This window comes from Engystomops pustulosus, chromosome 2 (genome assembly GCF_040894005.1).
Source record: "Engystomops pustulosus chromosome 2, aEngPut4.maternal, whole genome shotgun sequence".
Classification (NCBI taxonomy): domain Eukaryota; kingdom Metazoa; phylum Chordata; class Amphibia; order Anura; family Leptodactylidae; genus Engystomops; species Engystomops pustulosus.
Genome location: NC_092412.1, coordinates 19,579,138 through 19,594,627, shown reverse-complemented (window position 1 = coordinate 19,594,627; position 15,490 = coordinate 19,579,138). Strand labels below are relative to the sequence as shown.

Sequence of the window (15,490 nt, the reverse complement as noted above, 5' to 3'; positions counted from 1 at the left end):
GATTAAGGGTGTAACTGATATTTGAGAGAGGAAAACATTGGTGCCGCAGACGCCTTTAAGCCGCAGGAAATCTGCTCCGCCAGAAGCGCCTGTCAGCAGCCGTGGAAGCCGACGACTAATGTGCCAATTAATCTGCTGACAAATTGGCTCAACGCGTTTTAATTTTTTTTCTCATCATTAAGTTCAATCTGTTCATCCATCCAAATGTTCACATAAAAGAAAAATATCCTGATATTACCCAAAATGTGCTATGAGATATGGAACAGCATCACAGAAACGAACCTAGCACCATAATATAAAGATCCACAGCAGCTCATATACCAGCAATGCTCCCAACATAGTCACATAACAGCACAACAGATATATATATGTATATATATATCACTACAATATATACAGAAACCTGATCACACACAGAGCAGAGGACATAGAATTCATCAAATATAAAAGCAAATGATCAGAAATTAAAAAGAACTGCAATAAAAAAAAACTCTGTAACCATTGTACAAGAATATAACTACTATAATACTGCCCCCTATGTACAAGAATATAACTACTATAATACTGCCCCCTATGTACAAGAATATAACTACTATAATACTGCCCCCTATGTACAAGAATATAACTACTATAATACTGCCCCCTATGTACAAGAATATAACTACTATAATACTGCCCCCTATGTACAGGAATATAACTACTATAATACTGCCCCTATGTACAAGAATATAACTACTATAATACTGTCCCTATGTACAAGAATATAACTACTATAATACTGCCCCCTATGTACAAGAATATAACTACTATAATACTGCCTCCTATGTACAAGAATATAACTACTATAATACTGCCCCGTATGTACAGGAATATAACTACTATAATACTGCCCCTTATGTACAAGAATATAACTACTATAATACTGCCCCCTATGTACAAGAATATAACTACTATAATACTGCACCCTATGTACAGGAATATTACTACTATAATACTGCCCCTATGTACAAGAACATAACTGCTATAATACTGCCCTCTATGTACAAGAATATAACTACTATAATACTGCCCCCTATGTACAAGAATATAACTACTATAATACTGCCCCCTATGTACAAGAATATAACTACTATAATACTGCCCCCCTATGTACAAGAATATAACTACTATAATACTGCCCCTTATGTACAGGAATATTACTACTATAATACTGCCCCTATGTACAGGAACATAACTGCTATAATACTGCCCCCTATGTACAAGAATATAACTACTATAATACTGCCTCCTATGTACAAGAATATAACTACTATAATACTGCCCCCTATGTACAAGAATATAACTACTATAATACTGCCCCCTATGTACAAGAATATAACTACTATAATACTGCCACCTATGTACAAGAATATAACTACTATAATACTGCCCCCTATGTACAAGAATATAACTACTATAATACTGCCACCTATGTACAAGAATATAACTACTATAATACTGCCCCCTATGTACAAGAATATAACTACTATAATACTGCCCCCTATGTACAAGACTATAACTACTATAATACTGCCCCCTATGTACAAGACTATAACTACTATAATACTGCCCCCTATGTACAAGAATATAACTACTATGATACTGCCCCCTATGTACAAGAATATAACTACTATAATACTGCCCCCTATGTACAAGAATATAACTACTATAATACTGCCTCCTATGTACAGGGATATAACTACTATAATACTGCCCCCTATGTACAAGAATATAACTACTATGATACTGCCCCCTATGTACAAGAATATAACTGCCTGTATCACATTGTGATACAAGGTAAATTCTCCTCCGGATGATGGGATGTATTATAATACTTTGTGTAATCTTCCATCCTCTTGCGTCTCAGGAGATTTGACCTTAGAAACCTGTGAGGAGATGGTGAGATTCTTGTGTCGCTTCATTGATTAATGTAAATAATTAAAGCATGATTTAGCTCCTGTTCATTGGGTTCCTGTGTGTGTCGGGGGTCTTCCTAATGACTCTGCATCAATGTAATGACCTTTCCCTCCACAAAAACACAAACACATTTACTTTTATTTAATTGGCTTCATTGCAACTGCAGATACCAGGATGTGATTATTTTACTGAGAAATCAGTGAGTATAAGGAACACAAGAGTCATCTAACACTGCACATCTACTCCAAGATTATACTCCAGTATTATAGTAGTTATATTCCTGTACATAGGAGCAGTATTATAGTAGTTATAGTCTTGTACATAGGGGGCAGTATTATAGTAGTTATATTCTTGTACATAGGGGCAGTATTATAGTAGTTATATTCTTGTACATAGGGGCAGTATTATAGTAGTTATATTCTTGTACATAGGGGGTAGTATTATAGTAGTTATATTCTTGTACATAGGGGGCAGTATTATAGTAGTTATATTCTTGTACATAGGGGGCAGTATTATAGTAGTTATATTCTTGTACATAAGGGGCAGTATTATAGTAGTTATATTCCTGTACATAGGGGGCAGTATTATAGTAGTTATATTCTTGTACATAGGGGCAGTATTATAGTAGTTATATTCTTGTACATAGGGGCAGTATTATAGTAGTTATATTCTTGTACATAGGGGGTAGTATTATAGTAGTTATATTCTTGTACATAGGGGGCAGTATTATAGTAGTTATATTCTTGTACATAGGGGGTAGTATTATAGTAGTTATATTCTTGTACATAGGGGGTAGTATTATAGTAGTTATATTCTTGTACATAGGGGGCAGTATTATAGTAGTTATATTCTTGTACATAGGGGGCAGTATTATAGTAGTTATATTCTTGTACATAGGGGGTAGTATTATAGTAGTTATATTCTTGCACATAGGGGGTAGTATTATAGTAGTTATATTCTTGTACATAGGGGGTAGTATTATAGTAGTTATATTCTTGTACATAGGGGGCAGTATTATAGTAGTTATATTCTTGTACATAGGGGGCAGTATTATAGTACAGGCGGTCCCCTACTTAAGGACACCCGACTTACAGACAACCCTTGGTTACAGACAGACCCCTCTGACCTCTGGTGAAGCTTTCTGAATGCTTTACTATAGTGTCAGATTGCAAAAATCAGCTGTAAGGTGTCTGTAATGAAGCTTTATTGATAATCCTCGGTCCCATTACAGCAAAAAATGTTTAAACTCCAATTGTCACTGGGGCCAAAGGTTTTTTTGTCTGGATCTATAATTATAAAATATACAGTTTCGACTTACATACAAATTTAACTTAAGAACAAACCTCCAGACCCTATCTTGTACGTAACCCGGGGACTGCCTGTAGTTATATTCTTGTACATAGGGGGCAGTATTATAGTAGTTATATTCCTGTACATAGGGGGCAGTATTATAGTAGTTATATTCTTGTACATAGGGGGCAGTATTATAGTAGTTATATTCTTGTACATAGGGGGCAGTATTATAGTAGTTATATTCTTGTACATAGGGGGCAGTATTATAGTAGTTATATTCTTGTACATAGGGGGCAGTATTATAGTAGTTATATTCTTGTACATAGGGGGCAGTATTATAGTAGTTATATTCTTGTACATAGGGGGCAGTATTATAGTAGTTATATTCTTGTACATAGGGGGCAGTATTATAGTAGTTATATTCTTGTACATAGGGGGCAGTATTATAGTAGTTATATTCTTGTACATTGGGGGCAGTATTATAGTAGTTATATTCTTGTACATAGGGGGCAGTATTATAGTAGTTATATTCTTGTACATAGGGGGCAGTATTATAGTAGTTATATTCTTGTACATAGGGGGCAGTATTATAGTAGTTATATTCTTGTACATAGGGGGCAGTATTATAGTAGTTATATTCTTGTACATAGGGGGCAGTATTATAGTAGTTATATTCTTGTACATAGGGGGCAGTATTATAGTAGTTATTTTCCTGTACATAGGGGGCAGTATTATAGTAGATATATTCTTGTACATAGGGGGCAGTATTATAAATATTTTTCTATATAGGGGACAGTATTGTAATAGTGGGTAATATGTTCCTGGCGCTGCCCTATGACACATGGGGCTGATATCAGCCTATAACACTTCTGCTCTCTGCTGGTGACCCAGTTGTGTGACCTCTATACATTGGAGAGGTCGGGGATAATCTGCATTACATACAGGATAAATGAAGATGATATATATTTTATGGGAGATATTAGAAGGCCAGCCTGCGCCCTCTGTAAATACATGAATGGATTCTTAATGACACTTTAAATAAATGTCAGAACTTCCTGATCACAGAGTTGTGTTTCCATCATTAGGGCCGACGCGATTCTCGTATTGATCAGACCCGATTGAAAGTCCCACAAGACATTTAAAATCAATAGATAAGAAGCAGCTATTCAGGATATGGGGGTCTGCAGGGAGACGTCTTACAAGGACAGCGGCTAATAGGGCTTTTAAGACCCACCACAAGTGGCCCTTTACATACTGGTCACCATGTTGCTGTTCATCCTGTGCTTCCTGGTTCAGGACTAGAAAGTGAAAGCTTTAACACCCCCAGGGAATTTGCAGCAGATATATTAATCATTCAGGGTGTGTGAAAAGCTGGGTGAGCGCACCTTAGCGCCCTATAACAGCAGTGTTATGTCTCTATGTTACATAAGTGGAATTACAATGATTGGGATAAGCCTCTCAGTGATACACACAGTATTATCCGTGACGTATGTGCCGGGCCTGGACTGTGCAATACACAGGTATATAGCAAGAGGGGAACACACAGAACCTTAGGAGGAATGTGTTAGTACTATTGTCCCTGGAGAGATTTGTAATCAGACCTTTGGGTATGTTGTTAGTAGCAACAGAACTGTGAAATATGGATTTATATACCAGGATTGTAGTGGTTGCATGTCCTCACACTGCTGTGCTCTCTGCAGATAGTGTTATTTATTGTCCCTGGAGAGATGTGTAAATCAGACCTTTGTGTATCTTGTTAGTAGCAGCAGGACTGTGATGTATGGATTTCTATTCCTGGGTTGCAGCTTCACCAAGTGCACTGCGGTGGTTTCCTCACACTGCTGTGTTCTTTTCTCTCTGCATACAGTGCTATTTATTGTCCCTGGAGAGATGTGCAAATCAGACCTTCGTGTATGTTGTTAGTAGCAGCAGGGCTGTGATGCATGCACTTCTATTCCCGGATTAGAGCTTCTCCAAGTGCACTAGGGTCGTTTCCTCACACTGGTGTGTTCTGTGCTCTCTGCAGACAGCGTTATGTATTGGCCCTGGAGAAAGTTATCCAGCTCCCTGACCGCCCTCTGACCTTCCTCCTACTGACTCTCTTAGCTGCTATGTCCATAGGGGGCGCCAGTCAGAAATCCTCATGAATGGTCCATATCACTGCTCTGTGTGTCCCTCATACTTTACACTGCAATCAGTGCAATTATTTAACCATATAAAAACCACAAATCCCATAATCTGCTACATTATGGGAGACTGTCTTACGTCTGATATGAAATATAAGGTATAACAGATGAGTGTTGCCTTCCTATTAGTACACGGGGTGTGCAGACATATGCAACGTACACAGGACCAGGACCATGCTGTGTCGCGCTGCTTCTTCTCGTGCCCTCTACAACCTCTCAATCAATACTGCGCTCTGTCGTGAGACCGCCACCGAGATGTCCTTGAGACGCACGTGACTCGTACTTTACAGCGCCGACTGGAATAGAGGAGAAACAGGTTTGTCGTTCCATCAGGGATAGAGATCTCACTGCATCCAGCAGTCTCTTCTGGCTCTGGGAAAGCTGGGTGACGCCCAATATGGGCCCCTATCAGAGGGATGATCGCTTTAGTCCTAGTTAACCTTTAAAGTCTTGTAAGCTCTTAGACCGCGTTCACACACAGTGTTTCAATAACATTTGAGGAGGAACTTCTCCTAAACGCAGGATGAGTTTAAACGCAAACACTTGAAAATCGGAAATGCGCAACATGTACAACCCATGGCACTCGTAATGCCCTGCCTGCGTTTCAGTGCAACAGCATATTAGATCAGACCAAGAACCGCTCCGTTTAAAGACGCAATCCGAAATGCGTCCCCTGAGGCTGCGTTCACACCTGGCGTTTACACTGCGTTTTGAAGAGCAACACAACAGCTGAGTAGATTGGCCTAATTACATTGATGTAAACATCTTAGTTTACAATGCGCAGTGTTAATATGATGTTAACGTTTTATATATACGTAAATGTTAACAGCAATAAAATTAGGAAAATGTCCTCGGCCTCATCCCGGTGTCTGATGCCGGATGAACAACCTGGTCCACATGGTGCGTTTTTATAAACGTGTTTTAAAACACATGCGATTTTGCATCTCTGCCGTGCATTTGGCTGGTTTGAATCTGTTTTCCTCCCTTCCTGGAAGTGTAAGCTGCGGTGTTAACCTTTTCCCAGCTGCTTACACTTCCAGAAATTAAGAAAAACGGATTCAAACCAACCAAGCGTATGATAAAAAGGAAAAACGTACCGTGTGACCGCACTCTCAGACTGGGGAGTTGTACTTTGGACCTCATATTAGTTGGTCTAATTGGCTGCGCCACAATATTAAATTTTCTTTCACACAGCTTTTTAAGCAATGAATGCGATTCTTTTTGGACTGGGCAGAAAAATTGCCTAAAAACTCGGAATAAATGTGGCGCACGGCATTTCAGATATAAATTACCCAGTATTCTGCTGTAGACAGATTGATACATTTTCCACTTAGATTTTGTGCTGGTTAACATATTCACAGTCACATGTGTGACAGAACGGGGAACTGCGTTATTTTCAACGTGGAAACTACCGAGTGCTGAGGATTTGCACTTGTATTTTCCGCACGACAATCAGGCAGATAGCCCTCCGGCCGCGTTCACACATGACGTTTACATTACGTTCCGAAACGCAGTAGAACAGAGGAGAAGAGGAGATTTGCGCAATTACTTTGCAAACGCACTGTTAACAGAATGTTAACAAAACTTCAATGGAAATGTAAACAGCAATGCCACATAAAAGGTTGGTATATAAAATGAGACTGCTGGGAATAAGAGAAAATCTGTGTATCTGGGTAAGTAATTGGCTTAGTGATAGAAAACAGAGGGTGGTCATTAATGGCACATTCTCAGATTGGGTTGATGTTACCAGTGGAGGCCACAGGGGTCAGTATTGGGGCCACTTCTATTTAATATTTTTATTAATGACCTTGTAGTGGGTTTACACAGTCAAGTTTCAATATTTGCAGATGATACTAAGCTGTGTAAAGTAATAAATACTGAGGTCGATAGTTTAGCATTACAGAGGGATTTGTGGAAGCTTGAGGGATGGGCAGAGAAATGGTTGATGAGGTTTAATGTAGATAAATGTAAAGTTATGCACTTGGGCCATGGAAACAAAAAGTATAATTATGTTCTAAACAGTCAATTACTTAGTAAAACTGGAGCTGAAAAGGACTTGGGGGTATTGGTGGATGGTAAACTTAATTTTAGTGACCAGAGCCAGGCGGCTGCTGCTAAAGCAAATAAAATAATGGGATGTATCAAGAGAGGAATAGATTCTCATGATAAAGACATAGTTCTGCCCTTATACAAATCCCTGGTCAGACCACACATGGAATATTGTGTACAGTTTTGGGCACCAGTGTATAAAAAGGATATAGTAAAGCTGGAACGGGTGCAGAGGAGAGCAACCAGGATTATTAGGGGAATGGGGGAACTAGAATACACTGACAGATTAAAAAATTTGGGATTATTCAGTTTAGAAAAAAGACGACTGAGGGGAGACCTCATTACAATGTACAAATACCTGAACGGACAGTACAAGGATCTCTCCAAAGATCTTTTTATACCTAGGCCTGTGACCAGGACAAGGGGGCATCCTCTGCGCCTAGAGGAGAGGAGGTTCTACCACCACCATAGACAGGGGGCATCCTCTACACCTAGAGGAGAGGTGGTTCTACCATCACCATAGACAGGGGGCATCCTCTACACCTAGAGGAGAGGAGGTTCTACCATCACCATAGACAGGGGGCATCCTCTACACCTAGAGGAGAGGAGGATCTACCATCACCATAGACAGGAGGCATCCTCTACACCTAGAGGAGAGGTGGTTCCATCATCACCATAGACAGGGGGCATCCTCTACACCTAGAGGAGAGGAGGTTCTACCATCACCATATACAGGGGGCATCCTCTACACCTAGAGGAGAGGAGGTTCTACCATCACCATATACAGGGGGCATCCTCTACACCTAGAGGAGAGGGGGTTCTACCATCACCATAGACAGGAGGCATCCTCTGCACCTAGAGGAGAGGCGATTCTACCATCACCATAGACAGGAGGCATCCTCTACACCTAGAGGAGAGGAGGTTCTACCATCACCATAGACAGGAGGCATCCTCTACACCTAGAGGAGAGGAGGTTCTACCATCACCATAGACAGGGGGCATCCTCTACACCTAGAAGAGAGGAGGTTCTACCATCACCATAGACAGGGGGCATCCTCTACACCTAGAGGAGAGGAGGTTCTATCATCACCATAGACAGGAGGCATCCTCTACACCTAGAAGAGAGGAGGTTCTACCATCACCATAGACAGGGGGCATCCTCTACACCTAGAGGAGTGGAGGTTCTACCATCACCATAGACAGGAGGCATCCTCTACACCTAGAGGAGAGGAGGTTCTATCATCACCATAGACAGGAGGCATCCTCTACACCTAGAAGAGAGGAGGTTCTACCATCACCATAGACAGGGGGCATCCTCTACACCTAGAGGAGTGGAGGTTCTACCATCACCATATACAGGGGGCATCCTCTACACCTAGAGGAGAGGAGGTTCTACCATCACCATAGACAGGGGGCATCCTCTACACCTAGAGGAGAGGTGGTTCTACCATCACCATAGACAGGGGGCATCCTCTACACCTAGAGGAGAGGTGGTTCTACCATCACCATAGACAGGGGGCATCCTCTACACCTAGAGGAGAGGAGGTTCTACCATCACCATAGACAGGGGGCATCCTCTACACCTAGAGAAGAGGCGGTTCTACCATCACCATAGACAGGGGGCATCCTCTACACCTAGAGGAGAGGTGGTTCTACCATCACCATAGACAGGGGGCATCCTCTACACCTAGAGGAGAGGAGGTTCTACCATCACCATAGACAGGGGGCATCCTCTACACCTAGAGGAGAGGAGGTTCTACCATCATCATAGACAGGGGGCATCCTCTACACCTAGAGGAGAGGAGGTTCTATCATCACCATAGACAGGGGCATCCTCTACACCTAGAGGAGAGGAGGTTCTACCATCACCATAGACAGGGGGCATCCTCTACACCTAGAGGAGAGGAGGTTCTACCATCACCATAGACAGGGGCATCCTCTACACCTAGAGGAGAGGGGGTTCTACCATCACCATAGACAGGAGGCATCCTCTACACCTAGAGGAGAGGTGGTTCTACCATCACCATAGACAGGGGGCATCCTCTACACCTAGAGGAGAGGTGGTTCTACCATCACCATAGACAGGGGGCATCCTCTACACCTAGAGGAGAGGTGGTTCTACCATCACCATAGACAGGGGGCATCCTCTACACCTAGAGGAGAGGAGGTTCTACCATCACCATAGACAGGGGGCATCCTCTACACCTAGAGGAGAGGAGGTTCTACCATCATCATAGACAGGGGGCATCCTCTACACCTAGAGGAGAGGAGGTTCTATCATCACCATAGACAGGGGCATCCTCTACACCTAGAGGAGAGGAGGTTCTACCATCACCATAGACAGGGGGCATCCTCTACACCTAGAGGAGAGGAGGTTCTACCATCACCATAGACAGGGGCATCCTCTACACCTAGAGGAGAGGGGGTTCTACCATCACCATAGACAGGAGGCATCCTCTACACCTAGAGGAGAGGGGGTTCTACCATCACCATAGACAGGGGGCATCCTCTACACCTAGAGGAGAGGAGGTTCTACCATCACCATAGACAGGGGCATCCTCTACACCTAGAGGAGAGGGGGTTCTACCATCACCATAGACAGGAGGCATCCTCTACACCTAGAGGAGAGGGGGTTCTACCATCACCATAGACAGGGGGCATCCTCTACACCTAGAGGAGAGGTGGTTCTACCATCACCATAGACAGGAGGCATCCTCTGCACCTAGAGGAGAGGAGGTTCTACCATCACCATAGACAGGGGGCATCCTCTACACCTAGAAGAGAGGAGGTTCTACCATCACCATAGACAGGGGGCATCCTCTACACCTAGAGGAGAGGAGGTTCTACCATCACCATAGACAGGGGCATCCTCTACACCTAGAAGAGAGGAGGTTCTACCATCACCATAGACAGGGGGCATCCTCTACACCTAGAGGAGAGGAGGTTCTATCATCACCATAGACAGGAGGCATCCTCTACACCTAGAAGAGAGGAGGTTCTACCATCACCATAGACAGGGGGCATCCTCTACACCTAGAGGAGTGGAGGTTCTACCATCACCATAGACAGGAGGCATCCTCTACACCTAGAAGAGAGGAGGTTCTACCATCACCATAGACAGGGGGCATCCTCTACACCTAGAGGAGAGGAGGTTCTATCATCACCATAGACAGGAGGCATCCTCTACACCTAGAAGAGAGGAGGTTCTACCATCACCATAGACAGGGGGCATCCTCTACAGCTAGAGGAGAGGAGGTTCTACCATCACCATAGACAGGGGACATCCTCTACACCTAGAGGAGTGGAGGTTCTACCATCACCATAGACAGGGGGCATCCTCTACACCTAGAGGAGAGGAGGTTCTACCATCACCATAGACAGGGGGCATCCTCTACACCTAGAGGAGAGGTGGTTCTACCATCACCATAGACAGGGGGCATCCTCTACACCTAGAGGAGAGGAGGTTCTATCATCACCATAGACAGGGGCATCCTCTTCACCTAGAGGAGAGGAGGTTCTACCATCACCATAGACAGGGGGCATCCTCTACACCTAGAGGAGAGGAGGTTCTATCATCACCATAGACAGGGGCATCCTCTACACCTAGAGGAGAGGAGGTTCTACCATCACCATAGACAGGGGGCATCCTCTACACCTAGAGGAGAGGCAGTTCTACCATCACCATAGACAGGGGGCATCCTCTACACCTAGAGGAGAGGCGGCTCTACCATCATCATAGACAGGGGGCATCCTCTACACCTAGAGGAGAGGAGGTTCTACCATCATCATAGACAGGGGGCATCCTCTACAGCTAGAGGAGAGGAGGTTCTACCATCACCATAGACAGGGGGCATCCTCTACACCTAGAGGAGAGGCGATTTTACCATCACCATAGACAGGGGGCATCCTCTACACCTAGAGGAGAAGAGGTTCTACCATCACCATAGACAGGGGGCATCCTCTACAGCTAGAGGAGAGGAGGTTCTACCATCACCATAGACAAGGGTTCTTTACTGTAAGAGCAGTGAGACTATGGAACTCTCTGCCACAGGAGGTTGTTATGGCGGACTCTATGTACATGTTCAAGAGAGGCCTGGATGACTTTCTGGAGAGAAAAAATATCACGGGTTATGGGGATAAAACATTTATTTAATTCTTAAAGGTTGGACTTGATGGACTTGCGTCTCCTTCCAGCCTTATATACTATGATACTATGAATGTAATTAGGCAAATGTCAGCTGTTGCATAGCATTTTAAAATGCAATGTAAAAAATGTCTGTATACTGTATGTGCATGAGTGTTTCTGTATACTGTATGTGGGGCTGTATACTGTATGTGCATGAGTAAGCATATTTGTGCATGAGTGTTCCTGTATACTCCATGTACATAAGGGGCTGTATACTGTACGTGCATGAGTGTAAGCATATTTATGCATCAGTGTTTCTGTATACTGTATGTACACAAGGGTCTGTATACGCACAAGTGTTTCTGTATACTGTATGTACAAAAGGGTCTGTATACTGGATGTGCATGAGTGTAAGCATATTTATGCATGAGTGTTTCTGTATACTGTATGTGCAGGAGTATTTCTCTATACTGTATGTACATAAGGGTCTGTATACACAGAAGTGTTTCTGTATACTCTATGTACATAAGGGTCTGTATACACAGAGGTGTTTCTGTATACTGTATGTACATAAGGATCTGTATACGCACAAGTGTTTCTGTATACTGTATGTACATAAGGATCTGTATACGCACAAGTGTTTCTGTATACTGTTTGTACATAAGGGTCTGTATACTGTATGTGCATGAGTGTTTCTGTATACTGTATGTACATAAGGGTCTGTATACTGTATGTGCATGAGTTTTTCTGTATACTGTATGTACATAAGGATCTCTATACTGCATGTGCATGAGTGTTTCTGTAGAACATGGATAATTATTGATAATAAATAGAAGCTCCTGTACACTTTGTTAGCACGGTAGGCTCCCCTCATGTCTCCGTTATATAGAACAGAATATATAATGCCGGCCGTGTTAATTTTTCATTATATATAATGGAAGCACGGAGACCCTTTCATGTCAGCAAAGTGTATGGAGGCTGGGGGAAACAGAAGGGCTTCCATTTACTTTCTAAATTGTAAGTAAAAAAGAAAAAAAAAAAAAAAAGGAAAAGGACAAAAAGGATCCGATCCGGACCGCACACAAACCGACGAGGAATTCAGTCCGGATCAGTGGGGAGATTTATACATTCATGTCATTTTTACCAAAGAATAAACAGGTTCAGTAAGAAAGATGTTATTCAGGCAGCTCCTACCAGATCACTTGACAGATTGTCAGGTAATATGGGTGTCACAAAGTTCATGGTAACAGCCTGTTGTTACACATTCCCAGGAGGAATTACTGAGGAGCTGAGTTAGGTCCAGTTCACACCTCAATTACTTCTGAGGTTTGTATTTCAGGAGTGGTTGGAACAGGTGAAATTCTACTTTTAGGGATACAGGCAGTCCCCTTCTTAAGAACACCCGACTTACAGACGACCCCTAGTTACAAACGGCCCTCTGGATATTGGTAATTTACTGTACTTTAGCCCTAGGCTACAATAATCAGCTATAACAGTTATCACAGGTGTCTGTAATGAAGATTTATTGTTAATCCTGGTTCTTATCACAATCCAACATTTTTAAAGTCCAATAGTCACAGAGACCAAAAAATGTTGCCTGGAGCTATAATTATAAAATATACAGTTATAACTTACATACAAATTCAACTTAAGAACAAACCTGCAGAACCTTGTATGTAACCTGGGGACTGTCTGTATATCTTGGGAGGTATCGGGGGGGACATAGTGGTCTGTGCTGGATGTGACCAACTACAGTCACTGAGACCTAGTCACCGAATCCTTCCTATACAGTGCCTGTATATACCACTAGATGGTCCCTGTATTGTGGCAATATAGGTCACCCTGGGTCGGCGCCTACTTAAAACAGTTTTAATGTTGCACCCCTAGCTACAACTCTGCTGGGAGTTGTAGTTCTTGTTTGGTATGGTCATCATACCTGCATGGTGAATGACCATACTAAACGGTTAATTATTATGGACAAAGTATATGGATGTCCTCTGCTTTTTAAGGGCATTAATGCATGCTGGGAGTTGTAGTACTCATACAGGGCTTGTATATACACAAACACACACATATACACACATGGGGGAGATTTATCATGGGTCTCTCTATGGCGACCAACCAGAGCTCAGCTTTCACTTTCCCACAGCTGTTTATAAAATGAAAGCTGAGCTCTGATTGGTTTCCATGGGCAACTAGAACATTTTTACCTCAGAAACGTGATGATTAATCTCCCCCATAGAATTATCTATAGCGGCTCCGTGGTCCGGGCGGGCGGAGGGTTTCCCAGTGTCACATGTTTCTCTTCCGTACATTTTCCATGCCGTCTCCTTAGGCGGTGCCGCTTGTTATGCGTAATACATAACCGGACAAATATTTCCTGATTCCCGTGTTTTGCATCTCATTTTACTGTACATGGCCGCTCACAGGGGAGACGGACAAAACTTAAAGAGCCCTGCACCCAATTATCACATTGTGTCATGGGCGACGTGCTGCAACGTGCCCCGATACACAAGGGACCTGATGGCACCATGACGTGCACCCAAGGGAGACACCATCACAGCAAGTCCCACTGATGTACAGCCTCCCCTACATGACTCTTAAAGGGGTTGTCCAGCCAAAACCCGCTGACCAGTGAGAGATATAATAGCTGGACCTGAATTAACAAAAAGTAAAAAAAAAAAAAAAAAATGGCAGCTTTCTGCCAAAAACAGCGCCACACCTGACCGTGGCTGGTGTGGGTATTGCAACTCAACTGTATATAGATGAACGGAGCTTGGTTGCAATACCACGCACTACCTATAGACAGTGGTGGAGCTGTTTTTAAAACAAAGCAGACATGTTTTTTAATATCTGGACAAGGCTGCGTTCACATGTGGAATTTAGAATTGTTAATCCTCCTCCTTCCCTTTCCATTGTATTTACATAGTGTTTACAAAGTGTTAACACTGTTAAAATTGCATCGACATCACATTTATATCGCATTTACCATGTTTACATCAAGACGGAACGTAAACGCAACTCTAGTTCAACAATAAGTAGTTACAATTCTAAATTCCACAGTCTTAAAGGGGTTGTCCAGAGGTTGAACATGGCTGCTAACTTCATAAAACTGCGCCACACCTGACCCTGGTTTGTACCAGTATTGCAGCTCATGTGTATAGAGATTAAGCTTTACTGCAATACCACACACTACCCACAGTCAGGTATGGCGCTATTTTTTGTAGAAAGCGACCATGTTTTTAAACCTCCAAAGAGCCCCTTTAACGAATGGGGCAGCCGGTCCGACCACTAAATCCTCCATCAATCCATCCTGTGGACAGGAAAAAAAATTGATGTGGCACTAGATATGACTGGACAACCCCTTTAAACAGGGGTTTCACTATTCAAAAGGTCAGGACTGGGCCCCATGATCAGCCACTACTTTACATTCAGCCATCCAACAGCGATGCAAATAAAAGGGGTTGTCAGGCGTCTGAAAATCACGGCCAATTCCTTCCCTAAACAGCGCCACACCTGACAATGGGCAGTGAGCGGTATTGCAGGTCCACTCTATAGAAATAAATGTAGCTGAACTGCAATACCACTCACTACCCATGATCAGGTGTGGCGCTGTTTATGGAAGAAAACAGCCACTTTTTTTCAAATCCTGGACAACCCCTTTAAAATCTTAATATTCCCTTAAGGCGCTGACAATATTATAATATTATCAAATTACCTCTATGACATCAGCACCTATGGTATAGGTGACATATATAAAGGGGGAATGAAAGCAGTGGGACCTGCTCCGTGTCTCCGGTAGTCAGCCGCAGAGAACGGAGGTGAACTGGAAAACACGTTTGTACGCTCCATCTGCGCTGGCGTTCCCTGGTGGTTGGAT

The 15,490-nt window shown here is 42.9% G+C and overlaps 1 protein-coding gene across 4 annotated transcripts in view; it reads right to left on the bottom strand.

The window, feature by feature from the left end:
• Window positions 1-15,490, bottom strand: part of GDPD5 (glycerophosphodiester phosphodiesterase domain containing 5) — a 138,065-nt gene that overhangs the window by 78,019 nt on the left and 44,556 nt on the right. The window lies entirely within an intron of this gene.